We start from the raw sequence: 9,572 nt of genomic DNA on the forward strand, positions 1-9,572 counted from the left end.
TTGTGCCGGCCCTGTGGCAGTGTCTAGTGAAGAGTACTCACAACCCCTGAAGCCCCAGAGGACGTGTGTTACTTTTTTTTTTTTTTTTTTTTTTAATATTTTCAACCTGTGTAAAAATATGTAAACTAATAAATACTAACTGCTTTAAATTCCTAATTCAATGTTTCTTTTCTTTTCCTTATTATTATTATTATTATTATTATTATTATTTTTTTTGAGACAAAGTCTTCGCTCTGTCGCCCAGGCTGGAGTGCAGTGGCGCTATCTCAGCCCACAGCAAACTCCGCCTCCCAGGTTCACGCCATTCTTCTGCCTCGGCCTCCCTACTAGCTGGGACTGTAGGTGTCTGCCACCACGCCCGACTAATTTTTTAGTGTTTTTAGTAGAGATGGGGTTTCATCATGTTAGCCAGGATGGTCTTGATCTCCTGATCTCGTGATCTGCCCACCTTGGCCTCCCAAAGTGCTGGTATTACAGGCCTGAGCCACCGCACCTGGCAGTGTTGCAGTGTTCTTTTAGCTTTGCCATCTGCCCACAGCTTAAGTCTTAAACAGCTGACTGGGCCCTCTGCCTTTTCACATGTGGTGGTTGCTCTCCACGAGCAAGGGCAGAGAGTCAGTGTGACAGTCTTCATTGTCTGCACTCAAGAATCCTGAGCTCTTGTTTGGCCTTCAGGAAAAATCAGGTCTTACTAACAAATTGAAGGGTGGTGAATGTGGAGGATTTCATTGCGGATGAAAGTGGCTCTCTGTGGGAAGGGGAGCTGGAAAGCAGATAGAGTGGTAGGGCAGTCTTCCCAGGGAGTTCAGCAGTCCTTGGCCAGACTCTTCTCTGAAGCCACGCTGTCAAGCTGTCCCTTTGAAGTCAAGCTGCTTCTCTCAGATATCTAGTTGCTTCTCTTCTTCTCTGCTTTCTGCTGGTGGAGCCTGGGGTTTTTATGGGCACAGGATGGGGGGCAGAGCAAGCTATAGGTGGTTTTGGAAAAGGCAACATTCGAGTGAAGAAACAGGAATACATGTTCTCACACTGGACTGCAGTTCCAGGTTTGAGGGTGGGACCCTTGCCAGAGACCTGCCCTCTTCTGCCCAGAATTCCCCTGCCTCCTGGCCTTATCACTACTAAGGCGGTCTAGTACTGAGAGGTGAAAATGTGCTAGCAGCCCTCGCTTGCTCTCCGCACCTCCTCGGCCTCAGCTTGCGGTTACAGAGCCCTTCAGTCTGCCGCTGCACTGAGAGAGATCCTCTCTGGGATAGCCCAGGCAGGAGCCAGCTCCCTCTGCTTGCGAGGAGGTGTGGAGGGAGAGGCACAGACCGGAACCGAGGGCTGCGCGCAAAGCACCTGGTTCCATCAACCGCTCAAGGGCTGAGGAGAGCAGGCACAGGGCGGGGACTGGCAGGCAGCTCTGCCTGTGGACCGGCCGCAGGATGCACTAGGCAAGTCAGCTAGGCTCCTGAGGTGGGTGGGGTCTTGGAGGACTTTTATATCTAGCTGGAGAATTGTAAATGCACCAATCAGCACTCTGTGTCTAGCTAAAGGTTTGTAAACGCACCAATCAGTGCCCTGTGTCTAGCTAACCTAGTGGGGTCTTGGAGAACTTTTATGTCTAGCCAGAGGATTGTAAATGCACCAATCAGCACCCTTTCAAAACGGACCAATCAGCTCTCTGTAAAATGGACCAATCAGCAGGATGTGGGTGGGGCCAGATAAGGGAATAAAAGCAGGCTGCCCTGCTGGCAACCCCAGATGGGCTTGCACGCTGTGGAAGGTATGTTTTTTAGCTGTTTGCAGTAAATTTTGCTGCTACTACCCCTTTGGGTGCACACTGCTTTTTTAAGTTGTAACACTGAGTTGTAACACTCACTGCAAACGTCTGCAGGTTCGCTCCTGAACGCAGTTAAGACCGGGAACCTACCAGAAGGATCCAGACACATCTGAAGGAACAAACTCCAGGCGTACCATGTTTAAGAGTTGTAACACTCACAGCGAGGGTCCGCAGCTTCATTCTTAAAGTCAGCAAGACCAAGAACCCACCAATTCCGGACACAGTATCAAGAAACCCAAGTGAAATAAATTATATTAATGCTAAACAAGTATTCAGTTTCTGTCCCCCCTGTGAAAGGAATGTATTTCACTATCCAATTGATGTTGCACATGGCTATGTGACTTGCTTTTTCTAATGGGATGATAGTGGAAATTATGTGAGTAGAATTTGAATTGTGTTTGTGTGATTTACCTGCACTTTGATCTTTTTTCGTAAAGAGGATATGTCTCAGATATCTTCAGGTTGAAGAAGGATGAGAAACAGGTGAAAGTAGTTCACAGCTCGAAAACAGGCCTTACTGCTCCTAATCTATAGTAGCTGAACTAATGCCAACCCATAGATGAGTAAGAAACAGATGCTTATTGGCAAGCAAGATAAGTAGTTTGGTATAAAAGTTATCACGGTTTTTGTTACTATAAGTAATGGTTAAAAACTGCAATGACTTTTGCACCAACCTAATAGATGCCATTTTTTTTTTTTAACACAAAGTTGTTATGGGTAGAAATGACTGATACACCAAGGAATAAAAGCATTTCATCAATACACAAAGAGAAGAAAGAATTTTAAAAGTTATTTAATTGTGAAACTATTGGTTTAGCTAGTAAAATAGCTGTACAGGTGAAAATTTTGTTTTGTTATGCATGCAAAGACGTCAATAAGGGAAGATTGTGAAAAGTAAAGCATCCAGTGAGAAAATATAAAAGGAAAATGACAAATATAGAAAAATCTTAGGGATTTTATTGGTGAAAGGAAGGAAAAAATGAGTGAAGCTTGAAGGGGTATTAGAAAAAAGAAGCCTTTTTAAATTTGTTCCTTTTTTACTTTAAAGGAATAAATGATCTAAATATATTTACATTTAGAAGAGAAATATCAATGAAGCAAGAGCCCTAAAATGCAAGGGAGGGAGATATTAACCGATTTCAAAAAAGCTTTGGCTTAGCTGAGTTGTGAATGACGCTCTGCACAAAGTGAAAGCAAGGAAACAAACTTACTCTGAGACAGGAGAAAAAAACAGTAACTTACAGATAAATTCTAAAGACATAAGGAAGCTCTGACCACCTAGATATGTTGAAATGACAAGATTAATAGCAAACAAAGGCACTTGTGCTAGATGACCTATATTTGCCAACATGGGATAGGGAGAGTGTATGATTGAATACCTTGGAGAAGAAGACACACGACTTTTATTTTTACTTGTTTCTATTTTTTTCTTACTTTCTTTCTTTTTTTTTTTTTTTTTTTTTTTTTTTTTTTGAGATGGGGGTCTCACTCTGTTGCCAGGCTGGAGTACAGTGGTGTGATCTTAGCTCACTGCAACCTCAGCCTACCAGGTTCAAGCAATTCTTCTGCCTCAGCCTCCAAGTAGCAAGGACTACAGGTGTGCACCACCATGCCCAGCTAATTTTTATATGTTTAGTTAGAGACAGGGTTTATCCATGTTGGCCAGGATGGGCTCCGTCTCTTGACCTAGTGATCGGCCTACTTCGGCCTCCCAAAGTTCTGGGATTACAGGCATGAGCCACAACACCTGGCCTGTATCAATAACAATGATGATAGTGACAAGAGCAAACTCTGAAAATTTAACATTATTTGTATTAGTGATATTACAAACTCGTACTCTTGTTAAGATTCTAAAATGTGATCTTAATGGAAATTTAGATATTCATTTGGGGCAGGCAATTCAATGTCTAGGGTCCATTTACTTCTACTTTCCTGTTTTTAACATAGGGCAACTACAATTTCATCTTGAAGAAAAGAAAATCATAGATTTTATCAAATAACCTGATTTTTTCCATGAATAAGATAACTATTTACTTTCTCTTTAAAAATAGAGCATACTGAAACTGGACCCCTTCCTTATACCTTATACAAAAATTAACTCAAGATAAATTAAAGACTTAAACATAATACATAAAACCATAAAAACCCTAGAAGAAATCCTAGGCAATACCATCCAGGACATAGGCATGGGCAAAGACTACATGACTAAAACACCAAAAGCAATGACAACAAAAGCCCAAATTGACATACGGGATCTAATTAAACTAAAGAGCTTCTGCACAGCAAAAAACAGAAACAAAACAAACAAACATACAAAAACTATCATTAGAGTGAATAGGCAGCCTACAGAATAGGAGAAAACTTTTGCAATCCATCTGACAAAGGACTAGTATCTGGAATCTACAGGGAACTTAAACAGATTTATAAGGAAAAAAATCCTATCAAAAAGTAGGTGAAGGATATGAACAGACACCTCTCAAAAGAAATTTATTCAGGCAACAAACATATGAAAAAAAATTCATCTTCACTGGTCATTAGAGAAATGCAAACCACAGTGAGATACCATGTCACACCAGTTAGAATGGTGATCAGGAAACAACAGATGCTGGAGAGGATGTGGAGAACTAGGAAACGTCAGGTAACAACAGATGCTGGAGAGGATGTGGAGAACTAGGAATGCTTTTACACTGTTGGTGGGAATGTAAATTAGTTTAAACATTGTGGAAGACAGTGTGGCGATTCCTCAAGGATCTAGAACCAGAAATACCATTTGATCCAGCAGTCCCATTACTGGGCATATACGCAAAGGATTAGAACTCATTCTACTATAAAGACACATGCACACGTATGTTTATTGCAGCACTGTTTACAATAGCAAAGATTTGGAACTGAACCAAATGCCCATCAATGTTAGACTGGATAAAGAAAATGTGGCACATATACACCATGGATTACTATGCGGCCATAAAAAAGGATGAGTTCATGTCCTTTTCAGGGGCATGTATGAAGCTGGAAACCATCAATCTCAGCAAACTAACACAGGAGCAGAAAACCAACACCGCATGTTCTCACTCATAAGTGGGAGTTGAACAAAGAGAACACATGGACACAGGTAGGGGAACATCACACACCAGGGTCTGTCGGGGTTGGGGGGCAAGAGGAGGGATAGCATTAGGAGAAATACTTAATGTCAGTGACAGGTTGATGGGTGCAGCAAACCACCGTGGCATGTGTATACCTATGTAACAAACCTGCACGTTCTGCACATGTATCCCAGAACTTAAAGTATTAAAAAAAAAAAAAAAAAAAAAAAGATGTTATTAACTCCTGGACTGGAATGCAGAGAAAACTGTAAATGTTTTAACACACTTGTGTTTCTACTGCCAAATTCCTGTTAGCTCATTAATTGCATTCCACATACACCTTTGCAAATGTTTGCCATATAGTCTGTTTATAAACATCTTAGATATGGCAGATTTTTTTTAAAAAAGTAAAGGATAGAGATAAAAAACAAAATTCATATGAATTATACTAATTTATTTTTGAATTCTTATTTTTTGAGGGAATCATAAGTATAAATTTACTGTATACCTAGTGGTGTATCGTAAAACTGTAGGCATAATGATAAAAGGAAATAACTTTATAGTGCTAAGCTTCAAACCCAAACCTCTAAATAAGAGGAGAGACTCAGATGCCTCAGGGATCAGGCAGATAATACAAATAAATGAAACAGGCAAGATGAGAGTACAAGTCTTGCCAAGAGAGGCAATCCCTACTTAACTCCAACTGATTGTTCTCGTTTATAAACACAAATCACAACTTCCAAACCTGATTGTTCAGGAGAAGCCAGAAATTCTGATGTTTAATGTGAAACCTCTAGATTTCTTATATGGGAGCACAATTTTCTTGAAAACACTAAGTAAGCTAAATAAAGCTGACCATCTACCAGTTTCAGTGCTGTGTTGTGCAAATGATGAATGGCATATCCCCTGATTGTGGTATTAGACTGCCACTCACCAGTCACAATTTGCAATTGCAACAATGGCATCACCAGCTAGGACTCTCCCGCTTTGCTATGCGCACACTCCTGAGCCCTGGAGAACAACTAACTCTACAGGAAAAAGTGGAAGGCTCATCTAAGCCATTCTTGTTAGCTTTCATGACTAGTTGCTGGCCTACAGGCAATAAATTCCCAACTGCTCCTTCAAGAAGGTGTTGGGGCCGGGGAGGCCTTTATCTGGTTCAGAAGGCAGGGCTGCTTCTCAAAGCACCTCCAAGTGCTGCCCCTGTTCAGATGGCAGGCATTTCTGGTTACCAGCACCTGATGAGTGACATATAGGAGCACGTACACACACCCAGGAGCTTGGTGCCCAACAGAGGGTACACTGATTTCACAACATCGTATACTCTGGGGATGATCCACTTAGCCACCACAATGATGTTGCTGACAGTGGCTGAAGTCTTCTTCTCAGCCTCTGAGCCCATTGGCATGGCAACAAGTTTTCCTCTCCAAGTGTGACAAATCTTCAAGATGGCAATGCAGTGGACCATGAGGCCCAAGGCATCCTAGATCCAGTCTTCATTATCCAGAATGGGCTCTATGCCAGGGTTGGTGATGACAACATCATCCAGTTCTAACTCAAAGAGCTCAGATTGGGTCTTCATGGCACCCAACAGACTCATAATGGACTTGGAATCATAGCGCTGCAGCAGGTCTCCTGGCCAGCGGTAGCGCTGCCCTCAAACCACCACTAAGACTGCAAACAAAGCCAGAAAGATGGTAGCCAGCGTACTTATGGCAACAATCACCATGGCCTTCTTGCTTCCCGGTGGCTCCTGATTCAGTCTCACTCATATCTTCCTCTTAGGCTAAATTTTCTCAACTTGTAGATGAGCAGCCCCACCGCGGTGGGAGCAAACTATACTAATTTATTTCTTAAAGAAGTGAAGAAGTCTTTTTTACATACCACAAAATATAATACCTTCAGTTACGTTTAAAACAATAAAATAAATGAAACTCTTAGATGAAAATGAGAAGTCCTAATAACAATATTATATTGTGGTGCTTACCCAATCACCAATCTTCTGCCCATATTGCAGATATTTTAAGGGGGGAAAAAAAAAGTAGAAACAAATAACCAAAAAAAAAAAAAAAATAGATTTACTTCTGGCCATATGAAGAAATTCTATTTTCAATAAAGGAGTATAATTCAGAAAACCTTTGTTGAGGACTAAAGTGAATAAGAACTTTGTAACCTTTACTTCCAGGAAACATTCATCTTATTATCCATGTAAGTTATCTATAGGAAAAAGTATTTCTAGTATTTTTTTTGAAGTTTTGTTTGAAGCTTTGAAGTATTCCTTAATAATTTTTGTTTGGAGGGAAAAAGTAGACTATCTGGCATATGCGATAGGCACAATTTTTAGTTTGCATGTGTTCTGATGTGATTTTTTTCCCCTGAAAATACAGCTGTAAGGGCATAGAACTCAGAATAAGTTAAATCAACCTCCTTATAAAAAATTTTAAGGTTCGGGTAGACAATCTGTTATAAGTTGTTCATGACTGTTTCTATGTGTTTCTGTTACCCATTTACAAATTTTTGTAAAAATTGAGGCCACTCTGCTCCATTTTCTCTCAGTTCTCTCTCAAGGAAAAAATAAATTCTACCTAAAACTAACCTAGAAAGTGTGTATATGGGCCGGGCGCAGTGGCTCAAGCCTGTAATCCCAGCACTTTGGGAGGCCGAGACGGGTGGATCACGAGGTCAGGAGATCGAGACCATCCTGGAGAACACAGTGAAACCCCGTCTCTACTAAAACTACAAAAAAACTAGCCGGGCGAGGTGGCGGGCGCCTGTAGTCCCAGCTACTCGGGAGGCTGAGGCAGGAGAATGGCGTGAACCCGGGAGGCGGAGCTTGCAGTGAGCTGAGATCCGGCCACTGCACTCCAGCCTGGGCGACAGAGCGAGACTCCGTCTCAAAAAAAAAAAAAAAAAAAAAAAAAAAAAAAAGTGTGTATATGCTCACACATGGGTCCACAGGGGGAAGAGTAGAGACTGGAGAAAATGTACACACTGACAGGAAGGGGTATTACTAGTGCCCTCTCAGAAATAAAGAATAGAATCAAGACCACTATGTTTTTTCTTAATTTTAATATATCTTTTGAGTATTTGCACATAGTGACATTCTCATTAATTATGATTTCAGAATAATAATTCAGTATTTATTTTTCTATTATTTTTCTATTAGTTCTTTGTTTCTCTCTAATATATGTTGCACAGAGGTATGCTTATATAAACCTAAATATGTTAATGAGGTGATTAAGACATAATATAGACTATATTGTAAGACTGAAGTATCTAGTCTAAATTACTTACTTTATGGTACAGCATAGGTCAAGTTTTCTGACTTTTTCTTCTGCCTATACACTATCCTATTTATTTAAATTTGTATAGTGACACAACTGACTTGAAAATTGGATGAATTTACTGTTTTCAAATAATAATATATCTATGAGAAGAAAAAACACAAAATTTGAAAGAACATAAATTGTATAACTTATACTTTGTCTTATTTAAGTATTTCTACTACATAGCAAGTAAATTATTTGAGTTTGATTTCACTTTCTTAAACTGAAAGGAAAATGTACACATTTGAGTAATATATTAATGAAACCTTAATAATATTAGGGAAATATCAAAACAGAAATATTTACAATTGTTACAATTGATGGATAATGTCTGAAAAATTATTTATTTTTTGACATAAATGTAGTTTGGCTATTAATGAAGTTGTTAGGTAGCAATTTAGTAATGCATATAATATAATAACCAATAGATACAAATTCCTATTTAAAGGAGGATGGAAATAAAGACAAAATAAAGAACTATGATCCATACTGGAAAACTGAAAACAGAAGCTTATAATTAGATTAATTTAAATAGAGATTTTTGTGTTATATATTACAGTTACAATCAAACTGATAGCTTAGTCCTTGCAGTTCTATAAAAGATGAATTAAGTCTAATATATGCAATTGGTGGTATGCTTGAAAATTAGTTACTGAAATTCTCAGGCCCTTTCTATAGTGTTACAAAGGTTTTCTTCTTATAGCGTATACTACTGGTTAATAAAATTCACAGTAAATTCACTGAAAATATACCAATTTAAATTTTAACAATTTTGAAACATTCCACGCTAGATTCGAATGTATTCTTTCCATTCCCTTTTCATTACATGTTTGAAGAAATTTCTATGAATATTACCTTTTATAAAAATGATACTTAAATACATTAAATATAAATAGAAATTATGTAGTTAAAAATGAAATTCTATTTTTGAATATTGAATAAACAATGAAGAAACTACTGACTTCCTAGAATATTTTAGATATATTCAAAATAAAATTCCATAAAGAGTGGTTGAAGAAATAACTGAAATGTGAATTTCTTAAAACAGTCTTTACTCTTTTAGAGGTATTGCACTAACTCTATGACTCAGTGACAATAAAACTAAAGTATTTTTCCTAGAATCATTAAGGAGTATTGATTATAAAAACTTCCCCAAAGTTGCTCCTCCCTTTGGCCCATTATTGTAATTGCTACTATTTTATCTTTTCTATAGAGTCTTTCCTGGTAAGTCAAACATTTTCCTAACTGCTTTTAACATTATATTTATATTGCAAAATGAGTCCTGTGTGAGATATTTCTGTATTTTCGAAATTGTAATATTTATTAAGTGCATATGCTAGT

The 9,572-nt window shown here is 38.7% G+C and overlaps 1 pseudogene; it reads right to left on the reverse strand.

Moving 5' to 3' along the window:
- Nucleotides 1-5,997: 5,997 nt before the first annotated feature.
- LOC126953400 (transmembrane protein 98-like) lies at nucleotides 5,998-6,634 on the reverse strand (annotated as a pseudogene).
- Nucleotides 6,635-9,572: the final 2,938 nt, after the last annotated feature.

This window comes from Macaca thibetana, chromosome 4 (genome assembly GCF_024542745.1).
Source record: "Macaca thibetana thibetana isolate TM-01 chromosome 4, ASM2454274v1, whole genome shotgun sequence".
Taxonomy (NCBI): domain Eukaryota; kingdom Metazoa; phylum Chordata; class Mammalia; order Primates; family Cercopithecidae; genus Macaca; species Macaca thibetana.